This window comes from Pipra filicauda, unplaced genomic scaffold (assembly GCF_003945595.2).
Source record: "Pipra filicauda isolate LSUMZ 115617 unplaced genomic scaffold, ASM394559v2 scaffold212_size3012638_pilon, whole genome shotgun sequence".
Taxonomy (NCBI): Eukaryota; Metazoa; Chordata; class Aves; order Passeriformes; family Pipridae; genus Pipra; species Pipra filicauda.
In genome coordinates, this window is record NW_024104324.1 from 1,327,267 (window position 1) to 1,351,241 (window position 23,975).

The following is a 23,975-nucleotide window of genomic DNA, read 5'->3' on the forward strand; positions in this document are numbered from 1 at the left end:
TTGTTATGGAGCAATTGCTGGCATGTTACAGTGTGTTTTTATAGGAAGCCAAATTCTGATCTCATTTGTAAATTTACAGACTTTATAGAATATAAGAGGCTCAGATGCATGTAAATGAGAGCAGGAATTTACTTCATTTTTTAGAAATTTAAAGCAAAGCACAACCATACAGAAAAAGAGATGAAAGGGTCCTCAACCTCAGTTATCGGTGTGTAACAAAGCAGGACCAATTATGCCTGTGTCGTTCCTGTCAACTGTTCATTTAACCTGTACTAGAAGATAATTCAGTATGGGAAAATCCAGATTATATATTCCAATGATTCACAATTGGGTTTTTCTTAAAGCAAATCTGAATCTTCCCTACTGCAATCTTAACCCAGTTCCTTTTTATCCTGTCTACCATGCAATATCACATTCCTGATTTTTATATTGCTAGGAATATTTTCCTGTGTTGTCTACCTAGAGGTGTTCACAGACATGTTTTCCAACAGAACAATTGTAATTTAATTAAGGTGCTATGAGGCAACAAGAATAGAAACTATTACATCTACTAGCAACAGTCATATCTCTGCTTATCAGCGTAATAGCAAAACAATTTAATTAAATGCACTGGCGTAGTCAAGTGGGTTTGCAGTCTGAATTTACCATTCCTGTTAATGGAGCCAAATTTGTTTATTTTTAGGGTTTCCAGAAATTCATGTAACCATTTTCCAAGAATGGCTGTTGTCAGCAGACTGATAGTAATGGTGAATCATTTGTACTGGTTGTGACAAGGATTTCTATTCCTGAAGAGACAGCCACTGAAAGGTAGGAGTATGTACCGTTACAAACCACGATGGGCACATACAGTGCTGATGATGTGAAGAGGACAGAGGGGCTCTTAAAAGAACAGCCAGACAACAGAGAGAAGGGGATTCAAGGTAGGACACCCTGGACTTGGCAAAGGAGATGAAAACTTTGTCCCTGTAAAAGAAGCTTTCTAAAAATGCCTCGCTGTTGGCTCTGCTCCACTGACATTAGCGAAGTTGGAAGACATTGTAATAGACTAAAGGATCAAAAACATGAGTGGGAGTTCTCTGCTGTGCCATACTGGTGGAGCTGAAGAAGTGTTCACCACAGTGGGAAATCCTTAGTGAATATCCTCAGTGTAGAAAGGACCCCATGGAGCTTTTAGGAGTTAAATCTGCAGGAAATAAAAAGATGGGGAGGGAGTGTGAGAGATGCAGCACAGACCATTCCTAATAGGAGTAAGACTGCACATAGCTCAAAATACAATATACGGAATATAATTGAAAAAGATGTTTTGAATGAACAATAACCTTTAAATTCTTTAGTGTGTGTTCTCTGAGCTGTAGAATATTCTGATTGTTAAGGCAATTAGCTTTTAAAAATAGTTATTTTTTTAGATTTTAATTACATGCTGCATTTTGCCTTTGTTATTAGATGAGGTCAGTAAGGTTACTGAAGTAATTATTGCGCTCTGCTTGGCACTGGTTAAAGCATAACTGGAGTAACTGCATTCAATTCTGTATGAAAAAACGTGGACAAATTGAAGAATTTAGAGTGGAAGAAAGATAGTAAGAAGTCTGGCATTCAGATTAAGAGGAAAGGTTAAGATAACTTGGCACCTTTAGCCTAAAGGCAAAAGTAAAGTGTGGGGAACATAACAACGGGAAACATAAAGGAATGTTATAAAGAGGACAAGGATCAATTATTCTCATTAGTCAACAAAGATGGGACAAATAATAATTGGCTGAAGCAGAAGGGAAGTTTTAGGTTAAATATTAGGCAAAACTGTAGAAGAACTGTTCGGCAATTGGACAAGCTGCCAAGAGCCGTTGGACATTCACTGTCGGAGTTATTCGAGGCCAGACACCCATCTGCAGGAACAGTTATAGAATAATTAGATCAATTCTGCCACAGACAGAAGGGTAGGCAAGGGGTCCTTCTGGCCTCAGTGACCAAGATTTTGTTATGGATCTACTTTTTCAGGATTCATGCCCACCCTCTATTTTGTAAACTATGGTGTCTGCCACAGCCTCCACTAAAATTGAGGAGGAGAGCAACAGTTTAAAGCTGCTCTTCGTAGGGTCAGAAAAAATGTGAGACATAAAATTATCCCTCGATCTGTGGCCATGCATTTCTTTTTATGGCTTCTTAGAATGAAACTTCTTCTCCTCTGGGCATCTCTGCTTTGTCTCTTTGAAAATGTGAGCTCTGGGAGAATAAAGTAGTAACCAAAACAGAGTAGAATGGCTTTGGACTTAATCATTGCTATTCACTACTTTATGGCAGCTCTTAGAAGTTGAATTGTAAATAACGTCTGCATTTTATTGACAATATGCTCCTCATCTTCCCTACTACTTATATGGAAGAAACCAATCATGCCAAGAGCAGATTCTGCCTTCCTGGTATCAGCAGACCTCTTCCCGTGGATCTTTTGAGATGCTGAAAACAAAGCAAACCAGGAGTAACTCTACAAAAACTTCCTCTGCTATACATTTACCAGCTGGATTTGACCCAAAGATTAGCCTGGACAGGTTCTACTTCCAACTACATGGTGAATGTCAAGGCATGGCTCCAAATATTGGTCACTCTGTTTGCAAGCAGAGCAGATCATTTTTAGAGGTACATCACACTGCTTCCAGAACATCCAAGATTAGAATCTGGCTGCATGATGGACAAAAAATGAGACGGCTTATGTGTGCTCTGAGAGGAACTGCAGAGATGATATAAAGGGCAGTGAGCTAACTTGTATTGCTAATAGTGGTCTTAAAGTGGTAAATACATATGCAATTATAAACCATGAGCCCAGCCGATTTATTTTTCCCCTCTAGTGCTAATGAAAAACAAAGTAGTCTTAGGGTTTCATGAGATCCCAATGCAGCACAAGCAACCATTTGTCTGGCTAACTGGCAGGCAGAGGCACAGTATGACACTGGTTTTGTTAAAAAAAAGAAAAAAAGAAAAAAAAAAAGAAAAAAAGAGTGTCAGTGGCAAAGGTTTTAAATCCCCAGAATAATTGCAAAGTCATACATAATCCTTGTATTTGCTAAGCCTCATAACAGTGAGCAACCCCTAGTGTCTGGAATGCCTTGGCCGGCTGTGCTGTGTCCACTTCTAGCTGGTTATGTTATCTCAGAGATACAGGGATATGTCTGGTGGAGATTATCCCTCTTTGCTGAATCAAGAGACTAGAAAACAGCCATAGAGCAGGAGATGCCATTGTAATGTGATGCATGAACCAATATGCAAAGTGAACAACATATGACTGTAACCATGAGATGCCTTCACTAAACTTCATTGCTCTTTTTTCCCTCCCCACTTGCATTTCTCATGGCACAAAGCAAAAGGTGCTGAGATGCTTTGAGAGGGGTTGCATAGGAGGGCTCCCCTGTGATTTGAGGACCCTGGGAAGGCTTAGCAGGGAAAAGTCCCTCCCCAGGGAACCTGCAACAGGTCTGTGCTGGCTGGTTACTTCCAGTCAAAGGACAGGAAGGGCTGATGGTCCCCCAATTTGCTCGCCATCACGGCCCTAATACACCCAGAGGCTCCATGAGGAACCATAGCTGTCTCATCTCCAGGCTTCACTCTCCCTCACTCTGAGGGTGCTCATATCATCTTCTGAAAAGCGTGTTAAGAGACAGCCTGTTTTATGCAGGCCTGGTTTTCTGCCCTAGTAGTGTCGAAAGAGACCATTTCATAGCATTAACTCTGTATTTCTTTTCTAAAAGCAGATTGTACTTTTGATGAAAAACTAATATTTAACAGCCATTAAAAACAAGCACACAATGGCCTTTGAATATTATTGATACATATATATCTAACAGGTCGTGCATCTAAGAGGGGAGGAATGAACCTTTTCTTCTGTAATGTCTATTAATGAGTCTACGTGCAAAACTTCATCCAATGGTTTTTGGAACTATAAACCCTTCCTTTCTTGGCTTAGTTCTTCAGGCTGTGTTAATGCCTTTTTTTTTTTTTTTTTTTTTGCTGCTGTGTTATCCTGGACTAATTCACATGCGAATGTGAGGGGCAAGAGTACCTTCACCATCCCTTCAGTGCTGAATTGAAGCAGTCTGGAGGGCCAAGAGGTCAGGCGTTTCTACCTATAAAAGTGGCTGATGTAGTAGTATGGAGGGCAATGCACTCCTGACACTACCAGGACTTAGTAACTCAAAGCTGCTTGGTGTGGCCACCCCTTTTCTGCTTGTGGGTCTCCTTGTCTGCTAGAACAACTTTGTAACCTTAGGCACCCTTGAGACCCAACCCCCTCGCTTTTAATTCATTGCGGAACTTGTGACATAACAACATTAAGTCTCTGCCTACTCTGGCTTTTTCTGTGATGAGGGTGTTTTAAACAAGATTTTTGCCACAAAGTTGAAAGACTAGAGGAAGAAAATCTGACATGACTTAGGGATAGCGCAAACGAGTCATAGGAAACTCACTCTAGAGATATCTCCAGAGACTAGTCAAGACAAAAGTTACAGCACAAGCATTTGGAAGGGGGCCACTGCAAACAATTTGTCCTCATTCCAGTTGAGCAACTGTAAGCAGGGACATTTTCAACACAGGCCATTTAGGGACAGAAGGAAAGATTGGATGGCACTAAAAGAAACTACACAAATACGTGGTGATAGGATGACTCGGCCACCCGCCACACATACTCTGCTGCTTCGTTGTTCTTTCTCCTATCATCCCAACATCTGAAAAGATTCCACCCCAGCACAGCAGCACAGCACAGTGAACAGCATAAATTAACTCCAGGTGACAAAATCACCTTCCTCATCTGTACTCTGTTTGCAAGAAGGGAGGGAAGGAGTCAAATGTGTGGCACGAGCTGAGGACAACGGGGTGAAAAAGGAGCTTGAGGACAATGGGGTGAAAAAGGATTTTGCTTGTCTAAGTGAGTAGTATATCAAATGTAGGGAGAAAAGATGCTTTGCTCTGCTGTGGCATATTTTGCTCTCTGTGCTTTGGGTTTAAAGGTCTGCAGTCATCCTGTTTTTAGAGGAAATACTTGGATACCATTATTCCAATTTCTTTAATCCTTCTCTTCCCCCTAACTTACAAACTGTTCTTGCTCTACTATTTTCCCCAGCATGCCAAGGCACCATACCTTTCTGTGGAAAGTTTCTGATTTTGTATTCATTGCTGCATAAATAAGAACAAGACCTCCCTCCAGCACCTTGGCATGAGGTGGGGAGTTGGATGGGAGGATGGTGCGTGATAGAAATATTATGTAAGCAAGGTCTGAATGTCTGTAGCTGTAGCTGTAGACAGTTGTTATCCACAGATATTTTAAAACTGGTTCTTTTTCTTTTATTCCCTTCTGAGCATCACATCACAATACACTTTCATTCAGTGAAGAGCTGGCATTCAGGGGCTGGATGGCATAGCTGGCCCAGATGGGGCGCCTTTCATCTGTAGGTCACTGCTTTGAATTCTGCCCAGAATTTTGGCAACTAGGAGTCCTTCTCTTCTGATGGCAGCGCAGCAGCATATGCAAAATTGCTAGGAAGTCTCCGATCCTAGACACCGTGTCTAGATCATAAAAGCTACCATAACAATGAGTCTAAATGGCACCCCTCTTGGCAGCTGAAGCAGAGGCCAAGCAATAAAAGGGCTATGGAGAATGGGCTACTGTCTAGCATCTATAAGCTAAGAGTGAGTAACACTAGTGAGGGAGTGTGAGAAAGTATGCACAGCCCATGAAGGCTCTTTTGGGTGAAGAAAGAGAATTTCAGCCTCCTAGGCTGAAAGGCCAACACCTTTCAATAGCAGAAGACTCATTTACAAATGTGAGAACAAAACCATTGTTAGTCCTCGTGCCCTTAACAATGCTGCTTCCTGTTGGCATCTTCTGCTTACTAATAACAGAGTCCCACGATTTGTATCTTCATAGTTCTGCATGAGCACTAACTAATTAATCCTTTCTCACCCCTTTGAGGCAAGTAATTTTTTATTTTTAATGGTCTGTAGTAGAGACGTCTTCTTTAAAACAATTAAAACGTTTATAAAGGCTGCATTATACTGACTACACAGTGTACGCTAACCTTAGGATGTCTGCTTTTGATTCAGCTGTTCCAGTTCAGGTAGGCTACACCCAGTTATATGTTTTGTTAACTGAAGTCTTAATTAAAATAAATGAATACTAATTCTTGGGAAAAAAACCCAAACAACTCAGACCAGGCCAGGGTTTCAGTATAATGACATGAAACAAACAAAGAGCCCCTCCTTTCTGCCCCCCAAACAAATAACTCCCCTTCGCTGGAATAATCTCTGGCTGTCTGACCTTATTTATTCAGATGCTGACATGAATCATCATCTGAGCAAGTATTCCCTCCTACACCTGCAGTTCTTGGGGTTACAGTTCTCCTTGGTTTTCTGCGGCAATAAGAGCTCAGTGTTACTTGGAGCCGTCTCCATCTGGCAGGCCGTGGAGTCCACAAAAGCACAGAGGTCTTTCTGTAAAAATGGAGACAGCCCAGATTGCTTTCTCTTTACACAACATCTCAAGAGGACTCCAGACTTCTCTCTTTTGCAGTTATAGTCAAGTGTGCAGTCTCTTTCTCTCCTATCTACTTTTTGTGTGATGACCTCTTCTTGGGGTAAAGAACTGCGTGGGTGAGTTTGGGGGGAGGGGTTGTTCTTCTCTGGAAAGCCAAATTGCAGGATGCAGCACATCTTGAGCTTGGCAGCCTTTCACGCTTCCCCAAGAGGCAGCTGAAGGGCCCAAGCAGGGGTGAGACGTTATCAGCTCACTTCTACCCTGCCAGAGCATATCTTTGCACACAGATAGTGACACACTGCGTGCACCACAGTTGACCTTCACGGACCAAAGGAGATCCTTCACTGGCAGCTAAGGGAATATCTCATGTCATCTATACGCTGTTACAAGGCTGAGTACTTAACAAACGAGTAGCTCTGCAGTGTTAGCCATAAATTGCATACAAAAGTGAAGGCAGAAGTTAAACATGTTATCTGCCAGTCATTCATTGTTTGGAGACAATATCCCAAGAGCATGGCTAAGCATTGGTGTCATAAAGATCTATATGTTGCTGTTGAAATGAGGTCATTTGTCACCATCTGGGATTATACCACTAGCAGTATACGAGTGTATTCAGCTCCATGTTTCAGCCATATGGAAAAAGTGTAATATAGTGAGAAATTCAATCCTTTAATGGAATCCAGAGCACCCTCCAGAATGTTTTCCTTAGTTTTATTTCTTTGCAATGCAGGTTTAATAACCACTGATGTAGCATTTAAATTGGAAGAGATGCGACATCTAGATAAACTGGGAGATATGCTGATACCAACTGCCTTCTGATAGGAAAATCCCTTGCTGTTTCAGTGGAAAAACCCACCAGGCTTACAAAAGCCAGAGGAAGGGTATGGCACAGCTGCTGCATGCATTTACCTCTTTTGACTTTTGTCTCTGCTGACACCCAGAAGGGCTCCTTTATCACAAAAGAAATATTCTCGAGTAATTTTCACTCTGGAAATCGTCTTTGTACTCACCTCTTTCATGCATTAAACATGTAAAATTCTAAAAGTATAAAAAATAGTGACTTGTGACAGGATACTGATGGTACACAGGAAAATAGGAGTCCTTATCTCCTTCCTTATCATCTACCCCTCTTTGTATACTACATTTGTGGTAGAGTATTCATGTTGATGCAACCTCACTGCTTGTAGGAGACTAGGTTGGTCTGTGCAAATCCATCAGTAGCTGCAAGACACCAAACTGGTCATAACTAAGAACTCAAAAGCCAAAATTATTTTTCTATAGTCCCAATACGGGACAGAATATATGAAACTGGACGCTATCTTGTTAAGGGTTTGAAGTGATGGTTAAGCTGGGAGGAGTTCCTGTAAGCAACTAGCTCCATTGACTGAGCAGCAATGATGTCTGGACCAAACTGTGCTGCTGGCTGAGCATCATCAGGATTGTCTGAAGGAATTTGGAATAATTCTGAGCTTGACATCTCCAAAAAGGCTGCTACTGAGATGTACCTGGCATGGCATTGTAACCTAATACCAGAGAAATGCAAATGATCCCTGAAAGAAATGGTGGGGTTTTCTGAGGCGAGGAGCAAATAATATGTTATTGTCTGGGAAAGGTACAATTAGCTGCAGCTCAGTGCAAAAAACTACATTATGGCTATATCTGGCTTAAGTGCTACATAGCTCTGTGGGCTGTTAACAGATGTTGCCAGAGCAACTTGTTATGACAAGCTGTGTTGTATTTCTGAACCCAGTAATGTTACTGGCACCACCTCCTCCATCTGCCAGTGAATAGGAGTTACCTTTGGTTGAGATAAGTTCACAGCCCATCCCAAACAAATACCCTTGAAGCTTCCCATGTGGGTCTAGTGAGGCTCTGAGCTATGTTCGATGTGTGTGACAAATGATAGCCAAGTTTTCCTTGTTGTTGTACAGGTCCATGGAGACAGTCAGGATATTTTATGAGTTACGTTTTTAGAGCTGGGCCAGGGGAGGAGTTGACAGTGTATAGATTGGTAGAAAATGGGTAAAGAGGGATGGAAAGAGGTGGACAAGCTCTTCAATAAAGTAGTTGTGTGGCAGCCCCACGCCTACATCTATATTCTAAATCAGAAAAAGGAAGCATCTGTACCCAGGTGGATAGCCAAGTTGCAATGCAATTAGATTTGGTTGAGTATATCCCTTTGTGTCTCATTTTTTAAAGAAAAGTTTAAAATCATCACAATGAGTTTCAGGAAATCTTTTAGGAAATTCTAGTTTTTGTGGTTTTTTTTTTTTTTTTTTTTTTTTAAATCAATCCAGTTACACTGTTTTAGCCAGGTTATTTTCTCACCTTATCAAAAGCCTGCAAGGAAGTTCTTTGGGAGGGTATATGAATCGTGCAGTAAATGATGTGTCAGCTGTTCAGTTTAGTACAGGATGAGCTTTTCACACAGGGAAACAGATAAACCAGTGGCAATGAAGTAGGGCAGCAGTAGTCTATGGGGAAAAAAATACTTAGCATTCTTTAAGTCAGAGGAGAAAAACCCTGTATTGTGTTGCTTAGTTTCTTTTCTTTCCTACTGATGCAGATCACCCTGCAGAAGATTCTCACTTTATTGGTCTTTCCTGGTGAGTAGCTGGAAGTGAGGAAAAATGAACAAGACTCCTTCCAAGGGACAGCAGTGGCAATGGGTGCAGCTCATGACAGCCATCATTGACCCATCTTCCTTGATTTGTGTGAGTCAAAGTGAAGAGTAATTGTGATGTAGCCCTTCACTTTTTGATTTCTTGACAGAACAGTAACACTGAAAAGATAAATGAAGTGATAAAATAAACAAATACTCTAATACTTTTATTATCTGATTCTTTTCTCCCAGGCACAGTCTGCCCAGTAGCAAGATGGTGAATTGTAGTTTGTCAAAAGGAACAGTTTACTGGACCAGGAGAGACAAATGCTTTGAGCAAGAGGAAAGAAGCATTTCAATCACTTTGCAAAAACTGGGCATTTAGCCTCTCTGTGAATTTGATATGCTAAAAATAACTGTGTCACGTGGTCTGTGATCAAAAGCTGTGCAGGTCAGGGCTGGCCAAAGCCAGCAAGAAATGGCATGGACCACTATTGCCAAGAGAACAAGCTAATATAGACCACAACTGGCTTATTCCAAAAAGCAAACAACCTTGAGGATCTGATCTACAAAAGCACTGAAGTAAATGGGAGTTGTGGTTGCTCAATACTTCCACGGGTCAGGCTGCTCTGTTCTCATTAGTCTTGCTGCTGCTAACTCCTCTAAACCCTGCCATTCCTTTTCATGCAGATAAACTATCGTGCAGGAGTATCCCAGTTCCCCCCACCTCGCCAAGTCCCACAGTCCTTCACCAAATGAAAGCCCCTGAAACACAGCACTGGTATTCATTTTTGGTAGCCTAACATCTGCAGATGCCTAATTTTACTAATCCTGCCTGTGACTAGCTCAGGCAGGCTGGCTGATGCATTTGCAGAAAGATGGAGCTCACATGTGCAAGGTCAGGAAAAAAGCCAAACCCTCAACAGATCTGCAAAGTCAAATAAGCAGGTTTCTGGGATATGGACATGTCATGTCTGCCATCTAGTTACTAGTCAGGGCTTGTTCCATGTGGAAAATGAAGAGTAAATAATCCAGTACCACATAAAAGAGGAATAAATTTACTGGGACTTTTGACAAATGAGAGAAAGACTTTCAATGGTATTTTATACGAGGTGCATGGAAAACAATTTAATTAATAATTAAAAATATATGAATTCCTAAACTTATTTTTTTTGACTATAAAAATAGTTATATATGCTAAACTAATAGGCAGAAATACAAGTGATGAAGTGTTACTGCAATAATGGAGTTGAAAGCTCTGGGTCTCACCCTCAAATACAATGAGGTTGTTAGCATGAGGTCCTACTGGCATGAAACGTGATCTGGTAAAAGTTTGACCAGTGAAGTGGAAGCCAGGACATCATAAATTCTGGGCTATTTTGTTCTTTGATTGATTGGGAGAGGCACAAATTGGCACAAAGAATCACTTTCAGTCTTAATTTACCCATCTGTAAATGAAGACATATATCCCACTGATGTTATCAGACAGTCTTAATTATTGTAATGTAATTAAAGCTGCTCAGGTGTAAGGTATTACAGAAAAATATAAAGTTTACTGTTCCTAATCTAAAGTACTATATGAGATTTTCAGCTTTTATAATCTTCTGTATTCATATTTCATGGATAACTTCAGCTGTGAATAATGTTTTCCTTTGTACGCACACACATGTTCTAGTTGAAAAATAACATTCTCTTTGCTTTCTAACAAAGTTTTCTGTAGTGTGGCTTGGCATTCAAGAATAAGGCTACGGTTCTGCTGAGCATTGATTTAATTTAAGTCTTCAATTTAGTTAATTTTTCTGAACCATGTAAGATGCTGACTTGCAGATAGTTATAAAATAGCTAAAATACTGCTTAAAGATATATCACCGTGAATAGTTTAACCATGATGTAAAAGACCCCTTAACTTTACAAGCCAGAGTTTTTCATTATAATGAATGCTAAATTTCTGCGCAGGAACCATTCATCTTAATTTTAGCTCTTTTGTACATAAAAGAGGATGCCCACAGCTATAGAAGTGCAAGTGTTTGCTGTGCATAAAGAGAAGAATGAGTTAAGGGTCTTCTGCCGAACATGCTACTGCTTTTGAAATACTGTGGCTGAGAACATGATATCGGGTTTGTGTAAAAAGATATAAGAGGGCTGTACAGTAATACTTTCAGTGTCTCTCTGAGTTCAGAAGGTAGAAACAATCATTGAATAGGCTAGGGCATGGCTCTGTCAGCTGTAGAGTCTGGGTCATAGGTCAGTTTTCGGTTCCTGGTGTTAAATCAATGTTCCCTGACTTACTGTCAGATGGTGTCCTGGAGGGGATTTGTATGGTCACCTGTAGCCTTACTGTATGTCCTCTGCTACTCACAGCAGGAGGCCATTATGAGGGGCTGTGTGTTCCCCCCTGGACAAGCTGGGGACTCCTGGTAGCACCCTGCAATTAGGGTCAGGATCTTGGGTGAGCAAAAAAGGGGGATACAGCAGGGCAGTGCACAGAGCATTTGGCTGTGTCATAGTGGGGAATGTGACATTGCTAAGAAGGAGTGGAGCTGAATACTGGACTGAGAAACATGCATTTCCACCAGAGGCTGAATAATTTATATGAGTAAGCTGTGTTAAAGCATTGGAGAAAAACTCGTCTGAATACCCTGTGCTAAATTCTGGGAATTAGGAGCCGATGGCGGAAGCAGTCGATGCCTCTCCGCTGAGGGCAGCTGTGTTTATCAGGGAGATAGGACAAGTGTCAAAAAGAGACCATATCTCCAGGATATTCATTGCAATCCGCATGTTAGCTCTATGGCCAGACAAACAGGCTCAGAACAGCCCTGTACCTTGGCCTGAGTCTGACCGAGGTGAGTTGGTGTCACAGTAAAATTCAAGTACCTGATCTTTCCTGTGGCTTCCTTTGGGGTGGTCCAATATGCTCGGTTTGTCTCTGATCTCAAAACTCCCAGCTTTTTTTTTGCCCTGAGCAAAGCTACCACAGACTGTATGACAGGAGGGCTGCTGCGGTCCCACCAGGGCTGGGGTCTCCGCGAGCAGCGCTGGTTGAGGTGGCCCTTGACTCAGATGGACAGTGCTGGGGACAGGTGACACCTTCTTCCCTTGCACTGCTTGGAGCAGTCCTTCTCAGGTCTAACTTTCCTCTCACTACTTTTAGTCTTAAATAATTCAATTACTTTAGTGAGGTTGCGTCCTGATTTATGTTGGTGAGAGTGAAAGGAGTATCAGCCCTTCAGCCCTTCAGCCTTTTACTGAACACAGTATGGTGTTACACTATTTCTGGACATCATCATGTGCTGGTTGTGCAACGCTTGGTAAGCCATTAGTACTTCAGTTCAATTTGTTCTAAAATAATCAGCTACATCCCATTTAGTTTCTAAAGCCTCCTCATTGTTGCTGCAAACATCAGATCCATGACCTGCTTTTCACTCTGTGAGAGAAGGATAAGTGAATTTAATGTTACAAAAAGTCTGCTGCTGTGCCCTTGAAATCAGGTGGTGTCTTGTCATTGACTTCAGTGAAAGTAGGATCAGGTCCCAATTTCAAACGCTTAATTTTCCAGCAGAAGAGAGTCAAGCTTAAATTGCTGCACTTCATTGGCAAATCATGAATGGGACCTCATTATCTCTATTGGGACGTGACTTTACAGACGATTACATGCTGAAAGTATGCCACTGATAGACTGGCTCTGTCCTGAACTGTGAAGCTTGCTCAGAGAATCAGAGACTGCTGACTTTCAAGACACTTCATTCATTCTCATGTCACGAATGGTTTTGTCAATGAATGGGACCACTGACCTTGATGATCTAGTATTGGCATTTCCTGCTAGGTACAAGCACTCAGTGATGCTGTGACTAATGAGCAATACTCCTGCATTCTTTTAAGATGAAAAGTCATCCACAATAGCATTTACCAGAATTTCTCTCCTTGTAAGGTATTATTGTGACCTTTTTGATTTCCAAAGATTTGATATCTCTTATGAAAACAGTATACAAATTAGGAATCAAAGGAGTTACTCCACAAGTTTTACATAGAAAATCTTGGTCTGAGTTTCTAAACACATATTTGCTAAACTGTTATAAACCAAGAAATTACAAAATTAATTTAATTAACTTTATCCTTATTGCATATTAAAGGTGAAATACAAATAGCACAGGGATAGAAAGGATTTGACCATGACAGATCTATTGCTCCTACCATGTGTTCCCCGAACTCTACTTTTTAGAGACACTATGGGGCTAAAATCAGTAGTCCATGTGTGCTTCTCAAAGTGTCTAAAATGGGTGCTGTGTTGAGAGTACGTAAAAGTCTTAATGATTTATGAATTTATTCTTACAAAATGTTTCTGAGTCAGAGAAATACTGTTATTGCTGTTCTGCACATGGGTAAATTGAAGGACAGAAAGCTTAAGTAGCACGCACGAGATCACCCAACAAGACTAGAGAAAATAGGCTGGAACCAGAACGTTTCATTTCTATTTTCATGTTCTGTAAGTGTTAGATCATCTTTCTCCCATGATTAGCTGCTATTCTGGCATGAACTCAGTACCATTATGATAGAGCTATTTTTCATACAATGGGATGAGACTACCATGGCTTTAATTACAAGCATGTGTTCATTCTTTTATGGCATTGTGATTGTTATGTAAGGTGATGTGTAAAATTAATGAACTTTAAATTAGGAGTTTACATTGCAAAGCCTCTGGGGCAGGGAAAGTTTTCTTCCTCCTTGTTCATATAGCCCTCATTAACTTGGAGTGCTATTTAATGACTGGACCTTAGAACTGGTGCACCAATGCAAGACTAGAAGTAATTATCAGATTATTTTTATTCAAGATAGAAACTGCTTTACATAAATGAGGAGGAAATCCCACCTTCACGAATTTGCAAAAGAGTGCTTACTTCTGACTGAAAATACTTTCCACAGAATTCCCAGCTGGGATGGGACACATTCTCTTAAACTAGAGTTTAGTGGTAGGGGCATCCTACACATGTCCCACAACATATGCTCCTAAATTTTGTAAATTTAACCCGACTCTTTTGGAGAACAATGTGATGATTTCAGAAATGAATAAATGATGATACATTTATAGCTTCTTTTCAAAGAAAAGAAAGGTAGCCAATCCTTATGACTAATAACTATTATTTCAAGTACAATCTGAGACACTTGTAAAATTTCAGCCAGGGTCTTGGCATGACTTAGTGCCCAAGAAAAGGATATCTATATTGGGAATCAGCTGCTCTTACACAATCTTTTTGATGATTTGGAACCACATAAAAACAAGGAGTTGATGATATAATACATTCTTGGGATTTGGAGATGTTTGCCCTATTCCTGCTTTGAATTAAGAGAGTATATTGGTGGTTTAGTTAAATGTCTCTCAGTCAAAATTATACGTCTTTCTTTATCATGCAGTTGAAGCCAGATCCAGCTCTTACTGTAAAAAGAAAAATACAGGTGTGAAGAATGTTCAGCTGCTCTAAGAGTGAGATTTCAGACATTGCAGTGGATTTCAAGCTGTGGTCTGTAGATTATCAAAGACCTGGGGAGTGTTTGCTGGAGGTCTGTGGAAGAGCTGGCTCATCAGATAGGATCCACTGCTTTTTCTTTTTGTTTGTTTGTTATTTTTGTTTGTTTATTTGGTTGTTTTTTTTCTTTTTGTCCCCAACAGCTTAATGGTGTTACAAGTAGCTAAAAATGCATTAAATATTTCCCAGCTAGCACTTTCAAATGTTAACAGTTGTACTTGCCTCAGGGCTGTTATTCAGCCACCAAAACCAGAAGGTTTCTGTGTGATCAGAAAGCAAGGGTGAGTCTCAATGACAAAATTTATGAAGATACTGTCTGTAATCTGAAACTCTTCAAGGAATCTTTAGCATATACTATGCTTTAGAACCTGCTGGTAAATGCACTTCACTAAGTGACTGAGATGTGCTTATATCATTGTAAGAGTGCAGATAGAGCTCTAATGCATTGTAAGTTTTTTTTCTGATCTGATACTGTCAGTATACAATTTTTTTGGAGGACTTACTGCTGGTAATATGCTCTATGGTAACTAATGATGACCAAATAATAAAATAAAGATATATTATTTCATCACTTAATAGAACACATGGTCTAGATTTTTAATCTGAAAATCTTATAAAAGATACAAGATAACAAGTACTATTTATAGAAGTATAATTCATACTCTGCATTTGATCAATAATTGTAAAAACAAGATGAGTCAAAAGGTTAGGGCTACGTGTTGCTACTTTAAAACTCCATTCAGTGTGTGCCTTAGGTGGCAGAGAAATAAGCTGAAGCAAAATTTAGCCACCCATACATGTGGCATTTCCAGATCTGGTGTTCAGGAAAGACTTTGCTCTTGAAGGCGCTATTTTCCCACTAAATCTAGAAGGAAGAAAGCTGCTTCACTCATGTATTTTTCTGAGCCAGAGAGCTAGATACAGCAGGGAGAAGCATGGGTTATCAAAATATTTTTTGCTATGGAATATGCTTATAGATCACAGATTTCACAACGCTACTTATGCAGAGCTTATGATGGCAATTGTCTGTCTGTTACAAGTGGGACTACAAAAAGGATTTGTCACAGAAATTCTTGAGACGAGAATGATCTTTCTCCATTTTTGGGCTGATGCAACATAAAATTACAAACGAAAATAAAATACAGCTGGACCCTAGGCAAAGACATAGACAGGACCTGGGGAGTCCACTCTAGGTGATTTGTTTAAAAGAAGAAACTGATTTCAGCAGCAATAGTAGATCAATCATGAATTGTTGAAACAATTAATTAAAGCCATTACTTGGGAATCAGTAGAAAAGAAACTGTATCCATTTGCTCAATCCAGCAATTTAAATTTCTCAGGGTGCCATGAATAAACTGTGAAATGTATCTTTAAAATAAAGTTTTTAATTAGAACTGGCAGTTCTGAACCTGCTGTTGGCAGGAGCCAACCTACTAAATAGAGCCTGATGCAATAGACTGTAAAGTGTGTTTGCTTGCTGCTTTAGCATTTAACAATTAAAAGAGAAAGAAAAAAAAGTATCAATCATTAAAACTTAAAGTTGTGTTTCAGCATCAACATTAGAAGATTTTTTCCTCTGTGGTTGAAGCACTTTGGAATTTTCAACTATCTTTTCTTTTCAGTAGGTAAAAATGTGCCAAATAGGTGCCAAATACAGCCAGTTTCCTGAAGGATGAAATTTGTTTTCCAGGAACTTACATGAAAAAAAGAAAAAGTAAAAACAAAGGAAAAAAACTACTTGCTGTAGTAGATTCAGCAATCTAAGTGCCATCTAACAATCCACTGCTGAATTGCTGGTGTGGGTAATCCTTCCTCAGATGTGATCTGATTCAAGCAGTCAACCAAGCACATGCTGAATTACACTTTGCTTAAATTGCATTGTCTTTATTGGGACTTAAGCATGTGTTTAAAGTTCAATATCTGAATTTTAAATAGGGATTATGCATGACACCTGCTTGGCAAAAATTACTCGGTTATTTTCAAATATGCCTCACTGCGTGTTCCTGAGAATAAGTGGTGCTAATGCTTTCAAAAATCCCATCCTAAACTGAGTAAAATAGGTGAATTTGTTGTTTCTGTGAACAGTCATGGGGGAAGGGAAATAAAGGCTTATGTTAAGGGACAAAAGCTTAGGTGAATAAAAGGGCAAAGCGTCCCATGCCACTGACCTCTGGTCATTCTTCTGAGAAGCATGAGTCCGTCTGTGCTTCCCTTTCACCTCTGGTTTAGGGGCCTCGGTGACTTCTGCATTCCTCTTCTTCTTTCATGTTGCTCTGTCTGTGATGCATTTAGAAAAATCCATTTTTTGTATAGTTGAAGCCCAGTAGCCCTTGTCGCTGACCTCACCAGCCATGTGCTCAATGTGAGCATGACTCATGGTAGCGATGAGGAATCCTTATTCTCTCTAATTTGGCCTCCCCAAAGAAGGAAGAGGGGGGTGGAGGCGGGGGAGGAGTGGTGGTGGTGGCGAGGGGATGGGGGAGATTCTGATATTTCCAAACTCACTTGCTGGAAGTGTTGTGTCAGTTATGATAATTTGGTGTAGCACATAAATCCTTCGGCTGACTTGCGATTCCCAGCACACCCCTTGTAGTCTAATTGAGAAATTGCTTTTCTGTCAGTTGCATACTGCGGTGGAAATGCAAGAATGCGAGAAACAATAGGAGCAGGCTCATACTGAGTCAAAACAGATAAAGCCAAATAGCTTGTTGGACTGAAAGATGGGAGCAAGCAAGTTGGTTAGAAACCCATTGCTGCGGCTGGTGGCTGTGCAAATGATACACTCACCCAGTGTGGAGGCACAGCGGATGGACAGGCAAACCAGCAAGAATGCGATGAATCTCCTCTTTATGAAAGAGGAAGGATAAGGGCATCAATACAGTACTGAGTGTTCCAGCCTGCAGGGTGAGGAGAGCACTCTACGGATTGATCTGGAGGTGAAAAGCAGCCGGGGTAAAAGAAGCCCATGAACAGGTTGGGTGTGGAGTGAGCGGTGCGTGGACTGTGCCGGAGGGAGGAAGCCGGGCCGGCTGCGCTGCTCGCAGGCTACAGGCAACGCTCTGGATCAGTTCAAGATGGCTGCCCAGGGGAGCACGTGGCAGGCTTCTCTCTCCTCTGGAGACTTTTGTTTGTTATTCCTTTTCTGGTGATTTCCTCTAATCTGAAGTACAAGATGTTCTTAATGAAAACAGATGTTTTGCTCCCTTGCATATGGAAAAAAAAAAAAAAAAATCACCCAAAATAGCATAAGCCCAAAGAATGCTGAAACCAGTGATGGGTTTCCATAAACCTTTTCATCAATGCCCTGATCTGGATGCTCATTTCCTACTGACAATCTGTGGAAGCTGTTGATGCAAAGGTCCAGGGTAAGACCTGGGTGTAGGAGTGGGTGAGCTGTGTGCCTCTGTAAAGTATAAACACCACACTGAGCTGGCTCACAGCTTTCCTCATCCATGGTCTCCCACTGCGAGATCCTGGTCAATGGCAGCTTTTGTCATTGGCTTCAGCATAACTAGGAATTGGTCCCAGTATTTAATTTAAAGCACAGCACACAAAACACCAAAATCATAACATCCCTGCTACATTTATAGAGCTGCATAAGCCACCGATTAACAAATGGATGAGATACTGAACTTTGCTTTACCATCTGTCTTTAATTACATAAAATAACTTGAAGCAATTAACAAGAAAGAAACACTGTGGCACAAATAAATAAATCCTATTGATAGAAACAGATGAGGGAATACTTAGGATATTTGAATATATGTATGAAAGTCACTAAAGCTGCATAATCCTCACCCAATAATATGACAAGTATTATCTAAAAGATTTACACGGACATTGCCAATTATTTTTGAAAAATAATAGTTACCTGTGGAGATGCAGAGAAACAAAAGGAAATCTATGCGTATGTGACTACAAAAGACAACATGTGGTCCATCCAACAGTCTAAGTTTTGTCTTTCACAGATAAGAGAAATTAATATCAACAGAAAAATATACAAAGCATGAGGTTTCATAACTGTGGACCTACAACCAGTCACATAAGTCTGCGTGCTTATAAGCGTTTAGGCTCCAGTAGGGATTAGGCTTTTTAACACTTTCCAGGATTTAAGTTCTAAATCCATTTTTTCAGCATTCAAATACACTTGTTTGCCTTTTCTGTTTAGGCACTTGGGAAAAGTGAGTGCTGTACAATAGTTACTGAGTGACTGCCGAGTGGATTAAGAACTGACTAACTGATAGATGTCAAAAAGCAGCTGTCAGCTCCAAATGAAAGCTCTGGAGTCAGTTTGCAGAAATGGGTGTTACGCTTGGCAGGCCACAGAATTGTCCTTAATGGTTGGGAGACAAGTACATCCCTAGTAAAACGATGCTTAGTAAATTAGGGAGGAAATTAAAATTGGTGGAATTACAAATAAATTGCGAAGATGGAGCAGCCCAAATTTGGTGAGAAGGACCTCTGCAGACAACATGAATTTTAAATCATGTGGTGTCTGTATTGATCCAATAGAAATCATATCCCAAGGGCAGTGCTTGAAAAGTCTTCGGTATCATTGTGGGAAAGCAATTGGACACAGGACTCAGTCTGATGGTGTGAAAGAGGAATAATGTCCTCTTTGAATAGGTTAGCAGGGACATACAAGTTGACTATATGACTGTAGTGTGTTGCAGCGCAATGGGTGCTAGAAATCTGAGAAAGGGCGGGAGAAAAGGTGTAAGAACTGCCTGTAGATTGGAAAGTATGTTTTGTTTCCCTTACCAAAATGAGACGACTGGATTACACTGTATAATTACCTTCACAACAAGAAAAAAACGTCTTGCATCAGATTAATGTATTACAAGAATCAGTGGTTGGAAATGTAAGCCAAGTAAATTGAAGCAAACATTGAGGCTTGGATCTGTAGCAGTAAGTGTGATGAACTGCTGAAACAAACTGCCCAAGAAAGTGACTGTGCACATATCAAAACTGAATCCCTTTCTGGAAAACATGTGTCAGCCAAGCAGAAATTATTGGGCTCAGTATATGGGAAATGGGGTAATGTCTGTGACACAGAAGAGGTTAGATAGGATAGTTAATGGTCCTTTCTGACCTCAAAAGTCATAAATCAAGGTCAATGTTTTAAATATTTTAGGCCAGATTCTGTTTATTTCATATAGCTAAGTCATCCAACTAATCCCAAGGAAACACTGAGGCAAATAATATCAGGAGCAGCAAGTGGTATGGTCTTGTAAAAGATAAAACATATTAAATGTGCCTTTCATGTTAATATGAAACATTATGAATTCTGTATATTACAGATTTGGGGGCCAAGGCTGTGGGCTATGGTCAGGATGCTCCAAGCTGGCACTCAGCAAACAAGGTAGTATGCTCAGTGAGTGAGCTGATACACAGACTGGGTGGGAATGTGGGTGAGTGCGTGTGTCACTTGACACTGTTTCAGGTATTCATGTTGAGAGAAAGAACTTCAATTGTTTTGGCGGGGAACACTGCTGCGTAGACTGAAGTGGGAGAAAGTATGTAAACAAAGAGCAATGGTCAATTGTTGTAGCTTGTAGAAATGTATTGTGGGTCGTGGCAGGAACTTGTGACAGACATTGTTCTATTTAATATCTCTATGGTAATCTCAAAGTAGAGGTAAACAGCACAATAGTGAAATGTGCTGATGATACTAAACCAGTAGTAGGAATGCAAACAGAAGACAGAAGACAAATGATATCAAAGGACTGGGAGATATTAGAAAGCTGAGTACAAAATCACCCAAACAACTCAAAGGAAGAAAGAAAGAATGTAAGAAAGAGTGTAAGAAAGAGTGTAAGAAAGAATGCAAGAAAGAAAGCAAGAAGGAAAGAAGGAAAGAAAGAAAGAAGGAAAAAAGAAAGAAAGAAAGAGAAAGAGAAAGAAAAAGAAAAAAGAAAGAAGGAAAGAAAGAAAGAAAGAAATGACCATCACTATCGCTGATACAGTTTCAAGGTATAGGGGAGAGGGGACAAGATGGGAGAGAGTTATGCATTTATGTAATGATAAAGGCTGTGCACATAAAGACATATCACAATACAGGGCGGTGATAGTGGCCATGTAAAACTCTATGCAATTACATTCAACTCTGTGTTCAATATTGACAGCCACTGACTGACTGGAAGGAGCTGGAAGAAATCCCACAACGATTCAAAGGCTGGAAAAAACACTTGGGGGAGAGAGTCAGGCTCAAACCAAACATCTCATTAAGCATAAACTTAACTTTAGGTGTATGAGCTGTGCTGCAGATTTACAACTCCCTTTACTGCCGTGCTAGGTGGCTTTAACAAAGGAACTACATATCAAGCTAAACAGTGCACATGTTAAAGCACTTCATTACCCTGGAGCAGAAGGAATTTGGTTAGACCTGCAAGGAAACGTGTGACAAAAAGTCATATCTGTGAGCCCTTGGCCACTGAAAGGTGCATATTGGCTGCATTGAAATCAGCAGGCAGTCATTTATTTCCATAAGGCTGGGCTGCTATATTCTTAGACATGGAACAAAGGTGTGCAAAATCCTAAAGCAGCAAACATTATATAATTGAGAGAGAGAAAGGCAATGAAATCATGCCTTTTGAGTATATTTCTTTTAAAGGTGAAAATGGGAAGGCTGTCGCATGGTCTTTCAAGGGGAGATCATATTGCTGGGGGTTTTAGGATAGATTTGAACAAAGCACTGAAGAATTTGTGTCTTTACTTTGGAAGGCTGGGAGTTCTTTCCTATCCCAAGATTTCCTGATCATATATGGTTGCCACAAAAGCTCCACAATTCAAGGTGGGAGGAACGGTTCCCTTCTGAGCTCTGAAATAATTTCTGTGACTGTTCATAAAAGAGTTCCTGTGAGACTGAATTCCTGATGCTGATTTTCAAACCAAGAAAAATTAATCTTTAAAGAATAGGGCTGTGAAATGCTGAACTGGGAACACAGATATGGCTGGAATATCTCTTCTATGTAACCATTTATTGTGCTTTTAACTGAGAATTGTATGAATTAGCAAGCAGTTTGTTCTCTAAGAATGGCATTTTGGGGGAGTTTGTACTCAATTCTTTTTCAAAGTCAGTAGAGGTGAATACCCATCTCCTCAAACTCTTCATCATTGTCACAGACTGAAGTGGTTTCTTTTTGTAAATTTTACTCAGAAATAGTAGGAAAAAAACGGTCTTCTGGAAAAAATTAACACCTCAGTGTTTGCTTAAATAGTTATTCTAGGCTTATAATGCAGTCTGTATCACACGATTTTATAGCTAGTATTAACAAATCACTGCATAAAAGAACACGTAATCTTTAATTTTATCATTCAGAAATTTATTAGTGAAAAAAGTGTTAACTTCGGTAGGAATTTATTCTTGGAAAATTAGCAGGCACTTTTCTGGGATTGACTACTCAATATCCATAAGAATTTAATAAGACCCCTGCGTAGATTATGAAATAAGTAACAGAGAAAGACCAAGTGAGTGACGATTAGGGCGGAGCTTCCCTTTACAAATCTTGATCGAACAAATACTTGAAAGTCGTGTTTGTCATCAGAAGATCAAAACCAGGATATGGGATTAAATTATTCACGTGAGCGAGTATCTACAGATCCTTCTCCTTTTTCTTCTTTCTCATTAACCTTTATAACCCAGTTTTATATTGTACTGCTCATTCATTCCCTAGTGCTTTTCTTCTCCTGACAGGATGTCTCCATAAGCTATTTAAGTGCCTAACTCACAACCTATTGCTCTCCTCATACGTTTACTTAGTTCTACCATTCAGTACAGTCCCCTTTGGATGTTGAAGTGCTACAGCAGTTAAATATTTTATGTGTAGTACAATACAAAAGCTACCAAAAGAGGGCAACATATGAGCCAACAATAAGAAATACATTCTGACAAGTTTACGGTTGTGTATTTGTGACGCCCTCCCCCCCCTTTTTCATTTTTAATAGAGAAAGAAATTTTAGCAGATCTGGTCAGTAAACAGAATTTCCATTCTATGGGAAATTCCAGCACTTGGGAAAAAAGTGAAGGTGCTGAATTTTTCAGGGATTGAAAATTCGAAGAAAATATATTTGGCATGGTGGAAGTGTTCCGTAAGTGTCAAATCATTCTCACACCAGAAAGCCCAAATTTATAATGACATTAAAATATTCAATTTAGTAGGAGAAATGTTAAATGTATGAATGCTATATAAAGTTGAAAACAGGATTAAAAGGAACCATGTTTTCACTTTATGGAAAACAATAATTTAAATATAATTTATTGTAAATAATATTTTAATTTGTCTCCATTTAAAATGTTTTCAAAATAAGTATGCTCTCAAAAAAGCAAGCTGATTAAGATGAAGGTTTTTTTCCTTAAAGAATGTTTCCTCTGAACATTGTTTAATTATGTTTTCTCTCCATGAAATGCCTGAGACAATTTCAAAATACTCTTAATAACCCTGCAACAGACTAAGGTAAACTGGCCGCGTTCCAGGACTGTCCCCAGTGCTCTGTTTGTGAAGTGAGAGAACGCCAAGTGCCCAAACGCCAGGCGTGTGAGCTCAGGAGGTACTATACCCTGGACAACATCGAATGTGCACTCATTGGCAAACAGTCTGTTATAAACAAAGTTCTTTTTTTTTTTTTTTTAAACTATTCAATAGCACTCCAAGGAATTACACAGTCTTGAACACATGCCAGGATGGCAATGGGTACAATAAGCAAATATAATCTACCTCACTTAGGGTAAATATTTGGTTACAAATGTATTGGGAGCTCTTTAATTCTTTGTACACTTCTGTGATGAGAACCAGAGGAAAGGCAGTGGCGATGCAAGGACTGGAGGGTGATTTTTTCTTCTCTTATCAGCTGCCCAGATAGGCTAGCTGCCAGTCAAATTAAAAACCTCACTGGAGGAAATGAATGAAGACCTGTAGGTGTAGAAATCTGCTGTTTATACAGCTGCCCTAAGTTCTGCTAATGATTAACCAGAATCAACCACATCTTCACGGAGATATGCAAAATTCTGTGACAGTGTCCAGGAGATTAACTGTGAAATTTTAGGGCATTCTCAGGTTTTTTTTTTTTTTTTTGATTGGTTTGTTTGTTTGTTTATTTTTTCTTTCCTTTTATTTGTCTCATCTCTTTTTTCAAAACAAACTTCTATTTTCTACTTGCTTCTATTATGGCTTAGAATGCTGGAAAGTATCCGGGAAGGAGAGGGAGGCAGACCTATTGAACTATTTGAATGGCAATGAAATATCTGGGAAGTTTGGAAGGACTCACCCATTTTGAAGACAGGATGTTCTGCTCGCAGGAGCAATACCTTGTCTTCTCTCATTTATCCATGTCCTGCTTT

The 23,975-nt window shown here is 39.9% G+C and overlaps 1 long non-coding RNA gene across 1 annotated transcript; it reads right to left on the reverse strand.

Moving 5' to 3' along the window:
- Positions 1-111: 111 nt before the first annotated feature.
- LOC120323219 lies at positions 112-23,975 on the reverse strand. The gene is made up of 2 exons (XR_005563490.1): positions 23,903-23,975; positions 112-1,183 (listed from the first exon to the last, which is right to left on the reverse strand). It is a non-coding gene; the product is annotated as an uncharacterized LOC120323219 (long non-coding RNA).